This window comes from Lemur catta, chromosome 5 (assembly GCF_020740605.2).
Source record: "Lemur catta isolate mLemCat1 chromosome 5, mLemCat1.pri, whole genome shotgun sequence".
In the NCBI taxonomy this organism is placed as follows: Eukaryota; Metazoa; Chordata; class Mammalia; order Primates; family Lemuridae; genus Lemur; species Lemur catta.
The window spans coordinates 45,462,180-45,479,222 of NC_059132.1; the positions used below are offsets into that span (position 1 = coordinate 45,462,180).

The 17,043-nt window shown below is 42.7% G+C and overlaps 1 long non-coding RNA gene across 3 annotated transcripts in view; it reads left to right on the plus strand.

The window, feature by feature from the left end:
* The first annotated feature begins 335 nt into the window (after positions 1 to 335).
* Positions 336 to 17,043, plus strand: part of LOC123638219 — a 37,856-nt gene continuing 21,148 nt past the window's right edge. For all 3 annotated transcript variants that reach the window (XR_006735246.1, XR_006735247.1, XR_006735245.1), the window contains exons 1-2: positions 336 to 419; positions 2,275 to 2,422. This is a non-coding gene — a long non-coding RNA (uncharacterized LOC123638219). The remainder of the gene's footprint in view (positions 420 to 2,274; positions 2,423 to 17,043) is intronic.

The following is a 17,043-nucleotide window of genomic DNA, read 5'->3' on the forward strand; positions in this document are numbered from 1 at the left end:
GGTGGCACAAGCGTTCCTTTGTGAGGGGACCCTTCCAGCCTTCTGACAGGGGTCAGGGGTGGGGACCGCCTGGCACTGGGGCTCCCAGCATCCAAGAGAGAAGGGGGGAGGCAGAACTGGGGGTGGGCATGGGGGAGAAGCAGGAATGGGAAACTGGGAGGAAGAGGGGGACGGGGGAGAAGGGGCACATGCCACGATAACAGACTAGGATGGCAGAAGTAAATGGAAAGTCCTCAAAGCTCCTCTGCTCCCTCCAGCTGTCAAGAGGGGGAGGAGAAAACCCCGTGGGAGGGGGGAGGAGGGTGAAGGCTCTTAGGAAGTTATTTAAGAGCCAAGTTACTTGTCCTGTTTCCTGCCTGCCTGTGAGGAAGTAGCCGAGCCACAGAGGAGCCTGGCCGGGGCCGCAGGGCGCGCACCAGGTAAGCCGCCCCGACCCTGCTCGCCGCAGAGCCTGCTGCCGCACCCGCGCCGCCGCGGTGGCCCCAGTCCTCAGGCCGCTGCGCTGGGGTCCCGGGACGCCAGTTGGAGCCCCGCCTGCCCAATTCCCGCGCTTGGACCCCAACTCTGCATCTACCCAGTCCCACTCAGAAGTGGGGCTTCTCTCTCGGGCGCTCCTCGAAGGTCTCCCGAGGGCGCTGCTTGCTAAAAAGGCCACCAAATGGGAATGGGGGAGTTGGGAGAGCTCCCCCCAGGACAGGCCCCCTTTCCTCAGAGGACAAGGGACAGGACTTAGCTCCCTATGTCTGTGCATCGCCTCCCCTCATCCCAAAGCAGAGCTGAACTTGAGCCCCCTGCCCTCCCGGAGACCCCCAGAAAGGGGTGCTCCTGCCCACCTGTGCCCACCCAGCCAGGCCTGCAGGGGCTGGGACCTGGCTAGCACCTGGGGCCCCCAGTCCTCCCCTTCAGCAGCTCGCTCTCCCAACAGGGTGCTGCGCTCTTCTGGACGGTTCTCTTCACAACCCACACTCCCCTAGCGACCCCACCACCCACCCTTCCCATTAATACTTCTCACCAGGGGACTGCTTTTTCTTGCCTTTCTTCCATCATTAACGTTTTTCTCTCTCCTCCCCTCCTCTTCCCCTCAGGTCACTGGTGAATGTCTGTAAATGTGCTTATAGATATTTATGGATACCTATTCAGACCTCAGCCTTACAAACACTCCTGTCTCCTTCCAAGACCAAATGCCCGCGGAAGCAGTTCTCTTGTCCCCCAGTGTGTTGCCATTACTGCACATGTTTCTGGAACAGTTTCTACTCTGGTGGCCTCTATAATAGTGACTCTTCATCTTTGGAGGGTGTGCCTGGTTTTTGAAAACAGCCAAGCTGCCAGGAGTCATGACTGGGTAATCCAGGTGATGAAGGGGGAAAACTTCATTTGGTCCAGAAACAAAGTCCCCCTTCATTCGGTCAGTGGTCAACAAGTGCTTGCTGGGGCGGACAGGCATGTGGTGTGTGAGTTGGCTCCGCGCCCGCATGAACCTGGAGCAGGGAGAGCAGACTGGGAGCGAGGGCGGTGGGGCACCTCTCCCCACTTGCACGTCCGCTGATAGCCTTGCTTGCAGTTGCAGCGGGCCTCCTCCCAGCTGCCCAAGCTGCTCCATCTCCTTACCCTCCTCCATGTGGTTGTTTCCAAAGCAGTTCCCACCTCCTCACCCCCAGCTGGCTTTGTTCATGAATCTTGGGGAGCTCTTTCCTCACCCCACCAGACTGTATGCTCTCAGAGCAGAAATCCTGTTTTGTTCTCCGATGTATCCCAAGTACCTGGATCACAGCTTGGCACATCGTGGGCCCTCCGTAAATACTGTTTGAATTAAATTGCAGATGTGAACGCTTTAGAGAACAACACTGATCTGGACATGTTGTATGAGTTTATTCCAACAGTGACTTATAATCTCATAAATCTCTATGAAATGAGCACAGACACAGTGCATGTGTACGCCAGTCAACGTTTCTTACAATGATGTTGCCTTCAGAGGTACAGGGCTGGGGGAATCTGCTCTCCAAAATCTTTTAAATTTTCCATTTCTTCAAATCAGCCCCTGCTTTCCATATGTTTTGACCCAGATGAAATCTCCTCGAGCTCCTCCGGGAACTGCATTCCACCATTAGACCAATCTTTGCTTCCACTTCTCAGTTGTTATTTATGTGAAACTCAAAATGTGCTGCTCGAGTGCTACCACACACGGATATGTCTGCTTCTCTATTTTGGAATCGTGGTCTCAAATGTCCTTCACTTCACATGCCTTTTCTACTGTCTTTTTATTTTTTCCCCAAGGATTTTATAAAGCTGAGGATGTCGGAGACCTCCACGCCCGCCTTTGGAGGCAGGAGAGCGGTGCCACCCAACACCTCCAACGCTGAGGAAGATGACCTCCCCACGGTGGAGCTGCAGGGCCTGGTGCCCCGGGGCGTCAATCTGCAAGGTAGGAGCTCACCTCCAGCGCCAGGCACTATGGCCCTGGCCTCTCTTCCCTGCGGGAGAGCATCCTCTGTCTCCACAGGAGCTCCCACAAAAGGAGGCCCCCTGGCACGTCTCTAGTTTTTATAAAGAAAGGACTCAAAAAACCCCTTTTAAGTGGGAAAGCACCAGAGACCCAGATCCTTGTCCCAGTTCTGCCATTTACTGACCTTGTAACCTCAGGGAAGTCACTTTGTCTTTCTGTCTCTCAACTGTTTCCTCTACAAAACCAGGGTGCTGGATTAGTTGGGGCCTCTTCCAGCCTTACTGTTCAATGCTTTTAAGAATTTTCTCTGGCTGGAAGATTCCACTTCCAAAATATTGTGGCTGTTTTGATTGTCTGGCTTGCACCTCCTTCCTTCTCCCTCCTCCCTCCTCCATCCATTGCTGTGAATCTCAGAGCGGGGAGAGGTGCCAGACTCTGACAGTAGCAGAGATGGAAGCCTCTATTTCTCTCCAGGGAAGCTGGTGAGCTGGCAAAGCAAGCTGCTTCCCTGCCTCTCGCCTCTGCCTCATCCCAAGAAACCTGCTCTGGGTGCAGCAGCCAGCAGCTGACCTCCTCTCAGCCCTGTCAGCTGTGACAAGGCCCAGGTGCCATCGCTGGCTTGGTGATACAGACGCCAGTCCCTTGGGACACAGCAGGGACATTCGGACTCATTTCCCTGAATGGCAGCTAGTAGGGAGCCCTTTTTGTCAATAACGTTCATGCACCAAAATTCTGTTTTGCTCCTGAGGGTGCTCTGTACTGGGTTTTAATGGGGCCAGACACCCATTTGCGGGGGCAGGTGGGCACGATCATTCTGGAGCTGGGTGGCTGACTTGCCTCGTTGGAAGAAGAGCAGCTCTTGAAAGCCCCAGATTGACGCAGCCCTCCTGGTAGCAAAGGGAAGGGCAGTGCTGGTTGCCACCAAATCAGCAAGTCAGAGCCTGGCCTAGATGTTGCAGGCAGGTTTGATGGTGTCACTATCACATCTCTACAATTGCTATCAAACTGCAGAAACAGAGAGGTATCCAGTACCATCCATCAGGTACCGTCCAGGTTTGGGGAGGGGCTCACAGAACAGAAAGCCATCCTCAGTCAAGCCCTAGAGTTTGAGGGGCCAAAGCAGACCACTAGTTTTGAACACTCTTTCCCATCGGGAGCCTCACTCTGACATCCCACCAGGACAGCCGCGGAATGGAGTTGGGGAAGACTTGCTAACCACCCAACCTCCACCCCCAAGCTACAGGTTAGGAAACGGAGGCCCAAGGCAAGTAGTTGATATTCACTCTTTCCTGCTCAGCCTTCCCTCTCTTTTTATTTTTATTTTTGTAATAATGAAAATAAAATTGGAAAGCCTGCAGACATCAAACTGTCAAGCAGGTCACCTTGCTGTATTCAGTCTTCTAGCAAAATTCTCCTCTGACAGAAAGAACTCTGGGCCCCTGGAAGGGGGTCTCCAGGGACTGGGAAAAGTGGGCAGGAAGAGCAGGCAGAGCTCCCCCGGGTTGGGGAGGGGAAGTGCAGGTCTCCACGAAGCAAAGAGTGCCCTGGGCCAGGAGGCAGAGGTCCAGCGTCCTTTCCCTCATCTGCCTCTTCTTGCTCACTCTGGGACCCAGGGAACCCCCATCCTCAGTTTCCCCATAAGCAAAATGGAAGCAAGACTGACTTCCCAGGTTGTCATGAGGGTCTAAGGAACAGTGTCTGCGACAGTAGCTGACCCACAGCACACAACCAGCAAGTGTTCATTGGTTCGGAATGTGCGACTTACCGTGCCCCAGCAAGGTCAGGAAAGCTCTCCAGTGAACACTCATTTCTGCGGGGAATGTGTGCAGCCTGTAGCCCCTGCAAATATGAAATCTGGACAAAATGTTGCCAATAGCACATCAAAACTGCCAGAGAACTTGAGCCGGTAGATCAGTTAAGAATAAATCTGAGATTACTGTTTCTGTTTATTTGTTTTTGGGGGCAGAAGGGAGGAGTAGCTTCACTGAATTATTTTGAAAAATCAGTCGTTGCTTACTTGGCAGTCATATGTGTCCACAACCCAAGTGACACTCTGAATATTCACTAGACACCCTGGCATGGGAGTGTGAGTGAGTGTCCAGTGGCCGTTTGTAGAATGAATGTGCGGACACAGTCACTTGCAAATTGAATGCCTCATAAGCTCCGGCGTCATTGTTATTTTATTATTAATACCAAGTTCCAGATTTTGTAAATATGCATGCATTTAATGCTTTTTTGTGCAGATGGGCTAAGTGCCACATGCTGTGGGGTTAGGGTCTCTGAACCCAGGAATTATGACAGGAAGTCCCCGATGAGTGGGACAGGAAAAAATACCAGCACACAAACAAGGAGGTCTGTCTCCTGGTTACCCTCTGCATTTCAGATTTCTGTTTAATTATTCTAAAAACAGGTTTTCTGGCACTATGTCAAGTTTTCCCCAAGTCACCTGCTAAGGGACTAAATCTAGGAAGGCATAGTCACTCACCTGTAAAATGCCATCTTCGTACATTTCATCCAGTGGCCACTAGTGGCCTCTCAGAGGACTTAAGTCTCTGATCACTTCTGAGGGTGGCTGGCTTCAGGAACACAGGCCCTCAGTCAAACTCTCTCCATTTTTCTTCACTGGGGCTCTTTCCTTTAGCCAGCTGCCCTTGTGAAACTGACTGAGAAGCACAGAGACACAAGAAGAGGAAAATGCCGGTTTTTTCATTTTGAATAGTTTTGTAGCAGTGAGTCCAGCCCATCACTGTGTACGATGGATGTAATTAAATTATACAAGTATACTGAGTATGTGCAATACCTTTAAGTTATGGCTTTGGTGAAAATTTTGTTAAGAATTATTTTGGTAAAATCTCTATTTCAAAATGTATAAACTCATGTAAGTTCCCTCCCATACACACCATGGTATTTAAGAAGAATTGAAATAGTTGAGGGCACACTGGAATCCCAGAGGTGAGACCAGCCAGTTAGTGGTGGTGGTCAACATTGTCACACAGTTTTAGGCATCTTCATGTCCCCCTTTGAACTCAGTTGTAGCCAGGAAAAGTATCATGACAATCTCCTCAGATCTGGATTTGCATCAATTTCTAGTAGATTATTCTTCATGCTCAGTTGGTGTTTCTGAAAAATCTCTCTCTAGCCTTCCTGATCTGAAGGGTTGTGTGTAGCAAATGGAATGTTCCAGAAGAGAACCCGATATTCTTCGGCTGGTTTCACTCTACATTATTAACAATAGGTGGTCATTTGTAGCAGCAATTGGAATACTTATTTGACAGGTCTAATGTATTGAATTCAGACTGGAAAGCAGGCCTGGTTCCATAAAAAATCAAATGTAGGTGAGATCTAGTAGTTTTCAGGCCAGTAGGGTCTTATGCCTTTCTGAGAATCCCCTCCCTCCCACCACTCCTTGTTAGAACTAAATCAACCAATTAACCAGTTAATGACCAACCTCTCCTTTGTGCAAATTAAACCTCTCTGGTTTCAAGGTTATTAAGAGAATAAGAGAGGGATTCAGTGTATAATTAAGAAATAATGTTGTGTAGCACAAGTTTATCCTTTCATTCAGTTCATGGAAAAACACATACTGGTTGTCACATGTGTCAGGAGCTGCTCCAGGCTCTCTCTGGGAACACAAAGATGAGTAAGTCAGTCCCTGGCCTCAAGCAACTCTCAGTCTAGAAGACAAAATAAACAAATGAAAGGTAACTGCAATTCAATGTAATAAATACTGTGACTGAGATTTATGTATTAATAAGTTGCAGTGAAATAACCAAAAGGAATGTCTGGTGTGGGGTGGAGTGGGGAAGAGGGTGAGGAAGACTTCATGTGTTCTTGACAGACGAGCACATGGAAGGTCATTTGCAATAGAGGGAACAGCATATGTCAAGTGAGGCTTGACAAGGAGAAAAACAGCAGATGAGCCTGGGAAAAGATGGCAGGGTCACACCACAGCAGGCCTCGAAGACCTGACTTTTCATCCTGCGGATAACAGAGGCCTTGCAATGGATTCCAAGTAGCAGAATTACTTAATCAGAATCATGGTTTATAAAGTAGTAAGGAAACATGGAGAGAAGGAGATACATTTAGAAGCTGTCTTGATACCCCAGGTTAAAGAAGAGTAGACCAGAGGAATTTGAACCCCTGGAGAAGGCGGAGGTCTCATTTTTCTTGTTCTAGCTTCCTCCAAGGAGCTGAACATTTCTTCAACATAGTAGGGTAAAGGACATCATAATAGTAACATTTTTAAAAATAAGCCCCTTAAGAAAATGTTTCTAATCATTCTAATTAATGAGACTTAAAAATTCTGGGTATCCAAAAGAAGTGTAAGAAAGATCTCTTTTTTCTGTTTTCTTTTCACAATAAACAGACTTAGTTCCTTGTGGATAGCATTTATGCCTATAGTTTAGTAATATTACCAAAATTGCATGGAGAACTAAGTTCACCGGGGAATTCGTAGAATATGAACCTAAATATTTACCTTATTTCAAGATTCCATCTGTGACAGGTATAATCATTCTCTGAAGAATATTTTTAAAACCTAGGGAGAAAATAATCCACTTTTTTTCATATTAGGGAAAGAGTAGGAGGACAGGGAGGCAGCTGCTCCCAAGGAGAGACGTTTTTTATCTTCAACAGTCCATTTCCTAGTGTTTTTAGAATTAGGCTAAATTGTGTTAGGCAGACATTTTGAAAGCTGTGACACTGCAAGAGCGAGCTGTCAAGTCCCAGCTACAGGATCTCTTCAAAAGGACAGGGCTTAGCAAGGAGCTGCTCCATCTTGCCAGGACCTGGGCTTGGACAGGGAGAAGCAAATTCATTTCCTGTTTGTGGCAAATGGAGCCTGGATGATAAGAAGGCTTTTTCAGTCTAAACTATGTCTTGTTAAGCCAATAAACAAAGGAAAAATCAATATGCCAACTTAGTCAATGTTTGCTGAGTACCCTACATGGGAAGAGGCACTCTGAGGCAAAATGGGTGATAGAATGAACTACGATATTTTTATATCTATGCTCATATTTTGTGACAACTATCTTCAGAGTCCTTGCTACTATCAGATATTATAAGAACCAAATACTTGCCTTGATCTTTGGGTGACTGTCCATGAGCAACGGAAATAAGTGTTGTCTAATCAGTGGTATAGGGGACCTCTTTTCCTTTCCTAATACTTGGGTCAATGCCCAGTAAATCCATTGACCCACTAGGAGACTACATGGGGAAAGAGCAACATGGCTGTCATTTCCTTCTTTTTCTAAGGAATAAACCACTCACCTTTTAAGCTTCCAGATGTCTCATACATTCATTCAACTACAGTCTAGAACATTATTTCTTCAAACTCCTGACCTCTCAGTGTAGATTTTAATCTTCTACATCTTAGACAAGTTTTATTTTTAATGAAATGCCTTCTTATTTTAAATTATTTTCAGATGGATTTTTAAGAGATTATACAAGGAAATTTTACTTATCACTGCCTTAACTTTTCTCACTTAGTGTACCACTGTGATATTTTTTTCTTTCTTCCTGAAGACATTGACTTGTTAAAGTGATATTACAAAAGCAAATGACAGGATAACTTAGACAAAATAACATTTTTAAAAACTTCATACTTAGAATTAAATGTTGTCAAAAGTATGAGAATAATATAGACTACATTATTTTAAAGTAAACTATTTATAGATGTAGACATAGTTATATTTGTTTGTGTTCACTATGAAAAAAACTGTATACCCATGAGGTAGTTTTGTTTTGTTTTCTTTTGGCTTAAGTTTTATATACTCAAAGACATTTATTAGCACACTTTTTGCTTACCCTGTCTTGTAAGTAGTACGGGCAGCTATGAAGACACAGCATTTTTATTACAATATGAAACAAAACTGCTGATCTGGAGGCCTTGCATTATAAATCTTTACTTCACCACCTTCAACAATATATATGGTCTGAAACTGGCACATTTTCAGAAAGAAGGGTCTGATAAATGACATTTAAAAGACATCTATGGTTAATCCTATGGAAAATGGAATAATCCATTTTAAAATGAATAATCAACTCCAAATTTTCAGGTAAATGTTTTGCTCACATCGAAGGTGGCATGCTTGCTGTGGCATTTTTGCACATTGCCCCAGGCTGCGGTTCCCATCCTTTTTGGTACCAGGGACTGATTTCATGGAAAACAATGTTTCCATGGACTGAGGGTAGGCATAGTTTCAGGATGATTTGAGCACATTATATTTATTGTGCACTCAAACCTCTCTGCTAATGATAATCTGTATTTGCAGCCACTCCCCAGTGCCAGCATCACTGCCTCTGCTCCATCTCAGATCATCAGGCAGTAGATTCTCATAAGGAGCCACAACCTAGATCCCTTGAATGCTCAATTTACAGTAGGGTTTACGGTAGGGTTTACAGTAGGGGTCGTACTCCTATGAGAATCTAATGCTGCTGCTTATCTTACAAGAGGAAGAGCTTACGTGGTTATGTGAGAGATGGGGAGTGGCTATAAATACAGCTGAAACTTTGATGGCTCACCCGCCACTCACCTCCTGCTGTGCAGTGTGGATCCTAACAGGTCACGGACTGGTACTGGTCCTCAGCCCAGGGGTTGGGGACCACAGGCCCCAGGTGTGATGACAAGGTTGTTAAGACATGGTCTGCTCCTCAAGGGACTCATGGCTAAATAATCTCATGGCTAAAAAAACCACCTATAAAAAGAAAATACAAAGAGGTTAATGATAATATATATTAAAAAAAAGAGAAGTGTATTCTCTTGTGGAATCTTTGGGGTTTGCTAGGTATAAGATCATACTGTCAGCAAAAAGTGATAGTTTTATCTCCTCCTTCTTGATTTGGGTACCCTTAATTTCTTTCTCTTCTGATTACTCTGGCTAGGACTTCCAGCACTATGTTGAATAGAAGTGGTGACAATGGGCATCCTTGTCTTCTTCCAGTTCTTAGTGGAAATGTTTTCAGCTTTTCCCCATTTACTATGATGTTGACTGTGGGTTTGTCATATATGACTTTTATAATTTTGAGATATATTCCCTTCTATGCCTAGTTTGTTGAGGGTTTTTATCATGAAAGGATGCAGAGTTTTGTCCAATGGTTTTCCTGCCTCTATGAAGATGATCATATGATCTTTGTTTTTGCTTCTGTTTATGTGGTGAATCACATATTGATTTATGCATGTTGAACCATCCTTGCGTCCCTGGGATGAAGCCCACTTGGTCATGGTGGATTATTTTTTTGATATATTGTGGAATTTGGTTTGCTAGTATTTTATTGAGGATTTTTGCTTCTATATTCATACGGGATATAGATTTATAGTTTTGTTGTTTTGTTGTGTTGTTTCCTGGCTTTGGTATCAAGGTGATACTGGTCTCATAGAATGAGTTGAGGAGTATTCCTACCTTCTTGATGTATGGAATAATTTCTGCAGTGTGGGTACCAACTCTTATTTGTAGGTATGATAAAATTCAGCTGTGAATCCATTTAGTCCAGGGCTTTTTGTTGCTGGAAGATTTTTTATTTCTGCTTCAATCTCATTGCTCATTATTGGTCTGTTTAGGAGTTCTATTTCTTCCTGATTGAAGTTGTGTGATTCCAGGAATTTGCCAAACATATTAAGCAGAGTCTCGGGGTACAAAATCAATGAACTCAAATCAGTAATATTCCTATACACCAATAACAGTCAAGCTGAGAGTCAAATCAAAGAACCAATACCATTCACAATAGCTACAAAGGAAATAAAATACCTAGCAATATACTTGACCAAGGAGGTGAAATATCTCTATAAGGAAAATTATGAAACACTGAGAAAAGAAATTGCAAAGGATACAAACAAATGGAAAAACATATCATGCTGAATAATCTGTAGAATCAACATTGTTAAAATGTCCACACTACCCAAAGTGATTTACAGATTCAGAGCAATCCCCATCAAAATACCAATGTCATATTTCACAGATCTAGAAAAAATAATTCTACACTTTGTTTGGAATCAGAAAAGAGTCTGAACAACCAAAGCACACTTAAGCAAAAGGAACAAATCTGTAAGCATCACATTACCAGACTTCAAATTATACTACAAGGCTATAGTAACCAAAACAGCGTGGTATTGTCACAAAAATAGAGACATAGAATAATGGAACAGAACAGAAAACTTAGGTATAGAACTATCCACATACAGCCAACTGATCTTTGACAAAGAGATAAAAATATGCACTAGGGAAAAGAAGCCCTATTCAATAAATGGTGCAGGGAAAATTGGTTAGCCACATGCAGAAGAATGAAACAGGACCCCTATCTCTTACCACACACAAAAAATAATTCAAGATGGATAAATGACTTAAATGTAAGGCATGAAACCATAAGAATTCTAGAAGAAAATGTTGAAAAAACTCTTCTTGATATCAGCCTAAACAAAGAATTTATGAAGAAGACCCAAATGGCAATCACAGCAACAACAAAAATAAATAAATGGGATTTGATTAAATTAAAAGACTTCTGTACAGCTAAGTAAATAATCAACAGAGCAAATAGACAACCTACAGAATGGGGGAAAATAGTCACAAGCTACACATCCAATAAAGGGCTGATAACCAGAATCTAGAAACAACTCAAGCAAATTAGTAAGAAAAAAAATCAAACAACCCCATCAAAAAGTGGGCAAAAGACACAAACGGAAGCTTTTCAAAAGAAGATAGACAAACGGCCAACAAATATATGACAAAATGCTCAACATTACTAATCATCAGGGAAATGCAAATCAGAACACAATGAAATATCACCTTACCCCTGTTAGAATGGCTTTTATTAAAAAGTCTAACAATAATAGATACTGTCATGGATGCAGAGAGAAAGGAATGCTTCTACACCGTTGGTGGGACTGCAAATTAGTGAAATCTCTATGGAAAATAGTATGGAGATACCTCAAAGAATTAAAAATTGAACTACCATTTGATCCAGCAATCCCACTGCTTGGTATTTACCCAAAGAAAAAGAAGTCATTGTATCAAAAAGACACTTGCACTTGAGTGTTTATTGCAGCACAATTCACAATTTCAAAGATGTGCAACCAACCCAAGTGCCCATCAAATCATGAGTGGATCAACAAAATGTGGTATATGTGTACCATGGAATACTACTCAGCCACAAAGAAGGATGACTTAATAACTTTTGCAACAATTTGGATGGCACTGGAGACCATTATCCTAAGTTAAGTATCTAAAGAATGGAAAAATAGACACCACATATACTCACTATTAAATTGAAATTAACTGATAAGCACATGCATAGAAGGAAGTAAAACTTAACGGAAATCAAGCAGGGAGTAGGGGGGAGAATGGGGTGGGCGAAAACCTACCTAAAGAGTACAATGAACACTATCTGGATGACAGGCATGCTTATAACCATGACTTAAGCATTATAAAAGTGATTCATGCAACCAAAAATATTTGTACCCCATAACACTTTGAAATAAAAAAAAGTGAGAGAAAAATGTATTCTGAGAATTGAGAGGAGAAAAGGATTCCATCTACCTGTAGAAATACAGGAAAGGAAACGCAAGCCTGTCTGGCTCAGAAGACAGGGTGTGTAAAAAGGCATGTTTCCCTGGGAGGGTTGCAAGGCCACTTCTAAAAGCTTCCCCGGGGGCATTCTTTTCCAAGGTGACTCCAGTTGCTCAGATTCCAGCCTTCCACCATGCCTTCTCAGATACTGGATTTCTTAATTCCTTGACTCTAAGAGCCCGTCCAAATGTGCAGTGCTGTTCTGATAAGTATTGCTGTCATTGACCATGTGCCAGGCCCTGCACGATAGAGCTCTTGATTCATTTTCTCATTTAATCCCCACACCAATGCCATTTTATAGATGAGAAAACTGAGGCACAGGAAAAGGTCCAAGTAACTCGTCCAAGGTCAGAAAGACAATAAGTGACAGAGTTGAGATTTGGGCCCAGGCAGTCTGACTCCAGAGTCCATGTTCTTATCAACTATGCTATTCTACCTTAATAAATATTTATTAAGAATTTACCAGGTGCCAGGCACTCTATGAGGTAGGTACTGCATTCCCATATCGAAGACAAGAAAGCTGAGGCTCAGAGAGTTTGCATAATTAGTAATTCGGAGTTTGCGTAATTAGTAATTAGTGAAGCATTTCCCAAAGTATATTCTATAAAGCACAGATCTCCAAAAGAAAAGTTTTCATGGTCTTATAAGCCTGGAAACCATTGCACCTGTAGATTTATAGTGCACATCAAAATATTGAAGTCTCTCCCATAAATGCTACAGTAAAAAGTCCTGATCAACTTTGGTTAGGCCAGAATTTCCCACACTGGTTTAACCACGGAGTTCTTGTTCTTCCAATACCTATCAATATCCCACAAAACTAGCACTGCACTATGCAAAGATGGACTGGCTTTAACCAGACTCACTAGACATTAACCAGGTTCACTAGGCTGGGGTATAAAATTGGAAAGCCAGGTTTTCATTTGCTATGAGAACTAGAATTGAGAACTGAGTACCCAAAAATTACTTGAGTATTTGTCCCTCCCCAGCTTTATTTTTCCCTGTAGGTAGAGCTGCTTGGGAAGCTAAGGGAGTAAAAGAATATTATACTTGTTTCAGAGCACATTATCATGGAGGAGGAAGGGGAGGAGTAGAGGAGGCAAGTCCTGGGAGTGCTGGAGGAGCAGCTCACTCCTCCCCTACAGGCAGACGTCCCTCACCCAGAAGCTGCAGCAGCCTCCTAACTGGCCTCCCAGACCCCAACACTGCTCTCCTCAGCCCCCTTTCCACTCTGTCACCAAAAGCAGCTTAAATTCATTTATATATGTAAATCTAATCAGGTCAGTTTGCTGTTTCAGATTCTTCACTGGATCCCCAGTGCAATTAAAATCCAAACTCCTTAATATGGTCTGCAAGGCTTGCATGAGCAGGCTCCTCCCCACTCCACCTCTGTGGCTCCCACTGCTATACTCCAGCTACCCAATCATCTTTCAATTTCTAAGTCACCACACACTCCTTGGCCTCAAGTCTTTGGGTAGCCTCCTCTCTCTGCCTGAAGCATTCTTCCCCACCCGCCTTTCCAGAGGGACAACTTACTCCCATTTTGACCGCTGCTTCTATGTCACTTCCTATAGAACACTTCCTTAATCCCCCAGTTTGGGTTAGGGGATCCTTCTAGATACCACCCACCCAATACCCTATACTTCCTTTATCAGAGTATTTATTACACTGTATCATAATTATCTGTTCGCTTTTTAGTATCTACCACTGTGCCTTTACTTAGCTTATAGTTATTAGGCAGTTGTGTAGTCAACATTTATATCCGTATCTTGAGTGGTGACATAAAATAGCATAAAATTCCTGGAGGACAGAAAGGTAGGTAGACTATTAAATATATTGAATGCACACGTAGGTTCTAAAATTATCTTAAGAGCATGGAACAATGAACCAAATTCAATGAGAAGAAATTTCATATGAATACATGTAAGTCCTTAAAATTAAGCTAGAAAGAAGAAAACAACTGTACAAATAGATATGGCCAAATAGCAACAGGAGTGAGTGACTTGCAGGGGTATGGATTGAATTTTAATCCATTATTGGTAAAAATGACATTAGAATATATTTTTAAGGGTTTTGCATGAGCAGATGTTTAATATAAATCAACAATAAGAGTGTTCAAGACATTGATAATATCTGCAGCTGAAATAATAGCAATATACTACTTATTTTAGAAGATGTAATGGTCTCATTTGTTTTTTATTGTAAAAACCACAACCAGAGTAATACACATAATTATAGAGAAAACACTTCAAGAGAGAAATTGACAAACAGAAATATTCCAAAACAGAGTGATGGGTAAAAGTTCTGGAAAGAATTTCTTAAAGAACATTTGAAGAAATGGGGGAATGTTTTACTCAGAGGAAACCTAAGAGCAGTCTTTAAATACCTAAAGAATGCCAGAGGACTTATTCCATCTTTATCCAGAATTCCGAATGAGGATCCATGGTTAGAAAAATTACAAGGAAGCTGATGTCAGTTCATCTTATGTGGATTTTTCAAATATTTAGAGTTGTTTAAAAATGGACTTTTGCCCTGTGAGATAGTGAGTTCCCTGTTCAGGCAGAAGCTGGATGCCCAGGTATTAATACTAAGGCTTTCGTGAAATGTTTCATGTGGTATATAGCAGGTGTACCCGATGGCCCAGAAAGTTCATTGCCACCTGAGATTCTGTGAGGCTGTAGCATCAGTATATTCCTTCCATGGGTGCTGATGGATGGAGAACTGATTAAATCTGTTTCTGGGGATTCAATTTTTTAGCTTTTAAAAAAATAATAATGATCAAAAGCCAGTGTGCTAAGAAAGAGGACCAGATGAGCTGGTTATGAAGGTCCCTTTCAACCGGGACATTTATGATACTCTAGCTCTATAATAGGCTGGTTTATCACTGGGGATTGTAACCTTAATAAGACCAGAGAACTTAGGAAAAAGTCTACTTGGAAGAGAGAGGTCTAGAGAATTAAACATCTTTAGTCCACAGCATAATAGGAAGAAAGTGCCCTTCAGGGGGACATGTACTATGACAAGGTTCTGAGATGAGGTAAAAATAAAACTGCAGCTTGCACTTTCTGTTTGCTGTAATGCTGCAGTCAGAATAACCCCCGGAGCACCATGCCACGTGAAATGGCTCCGTCAGAGTTCGTATCCCATGAGCCACGGGTAAGCCTGTGGCCGTATGTACAGGCACAGTATCAGAGGAGTTGCATCATTGTCTCACTGACTCTTCATAGAAGTTCTTTTTTATTTGAAAATATTTTTATTTTAAAATATTAATGGTTTTGTTACATGGCATGAATCAGGGCTATAAATGTGCCCATCACCTGAATAGTGTTCATTGTACCTGTTAGGTGGGTTTTTGTCCCTCCCTCCTTACCTGTCCCTGCTGCTTAATTTCCAATGACCTTTACTTCCTTCTGTGCATATCTGCTCCCATCACTTAGTTCCAGTTTATTAGAGAGTACACGTGGTCTTTGCTTTTACATTCTTGAGATACTTTGCTTAGGATAATGGTCTCCAATTCCTTCCACATTGCTGAAAAAAGCATTAATTCATCTTTTTGTGGTTGAGTAGTACTCCATAGTATACATATACCGTATTTTGTTGATCCACTCATGAATTGATGGGCACTTGGGTTGATTCCACATCTTTGCAAATGTGAATTGTGCTGCAATAAGCACTCAAGCGCAAGTGTTTTTGTGATAAAATGGCTACTTTTATTTGGGTAAATACCCAGTAGTGGGATGGCTGGGTCAAATGGTAGATCGACTTAATTCTTTGAGGTATCTCTATACTATTTTCCATAGGGGTTGTACTAATTTGCAGTCCTACCAATAGTGTAGAAGCGTTCCTTTCCCTCTGCGTCTGTGCCAGGATCTATTGTTTTTGGACTTCTTAATAAAATCCATTCTAACAGGGATAAGGTGATATCTCATTGTGGTTTTAATTTGCATTTCCCTGATGATTAGTGATGTTGAGTATTTTGTCATATGTTTGTTGGTCATTTGTGTATCTTCTTTTGAAAATCTTCTGTTCATGTCTTTTGCCCACTTTTTAACGGGGTTGTTTGATTTTTTCCTTGCTGATTTGTTTGAGTTCTTTATAGATTCTGGATATTAGCCCTTTATCAGATGTATAGATTACAAATATTTTCTCCCATTCTATAGGTTGTCTATTGGCTCTGTTGATTATTTCCTTAGCTGTGCAGGAGCTTTTAATTTAATCAAGTCCTATTTATTTATTTTTGCTGTTGCTATAATTGCCATTGGGGTCTTAGTCATAAGTTCTTTGCCTGGACCAATATCTAGAAGAGTTTTTCCTATGTCTTCTTCTAGAATTCTTATGGTTTTATGCCTTACATTTAATTCTGTTCTCCATTTTGAGTCAATTTTTGCAAGGTTGGCCCTTGAGAACAAGTATCTGGGAACTTGTTTGATAAATAGTTCCTTGTAGTGATATAACACTTTCTCTGAACAATAGGTGTGATTCAGTGTGCCTAGACTGCTAGTACAACGTGGTTTGCACTGAACCCATCTTTCTTTCTGAGTGTCTGGAATTGCAGTGACTATGGTCAGTCACACAGGTGCTATGTGCCTGCACGACCAATCCTTATAAAAATCCTCAACCCGTAGGCTCAGGTGACCTTCCCTGGTAGACACCACTTCTTGCATGTTGTTGCAGCTCATTGCTGGGGAAATTAAGAGCATCCTGTTTGACTCCCCTGGGAGATGACTCTTGAACACTTGCACCTGTTTCCCCCAGATGTTGCCCAACGTTCCCTTCCCTTTGCTGCCTTTGCTTTGTATCCTCTCACTGCACTCAGTCTTAGCCATGAGTGAAACAACATGCTGAGCCCTGTGAGTCTTCCTAGCAAGTCACTGGACCTGGAGGGGGTCTTGAGGGGACCCCAGCACATGCAGTAAAACCCTCTGGGCCAAGAGATTTATTTTTTAGGATGGTTTTAAGTATGAATTTAATTTGAAATTGTTAATGGGTACAGGGATTTTCAGATTATTTATAGTAGTTCCCTCTTATCCAGAGGGGATACAT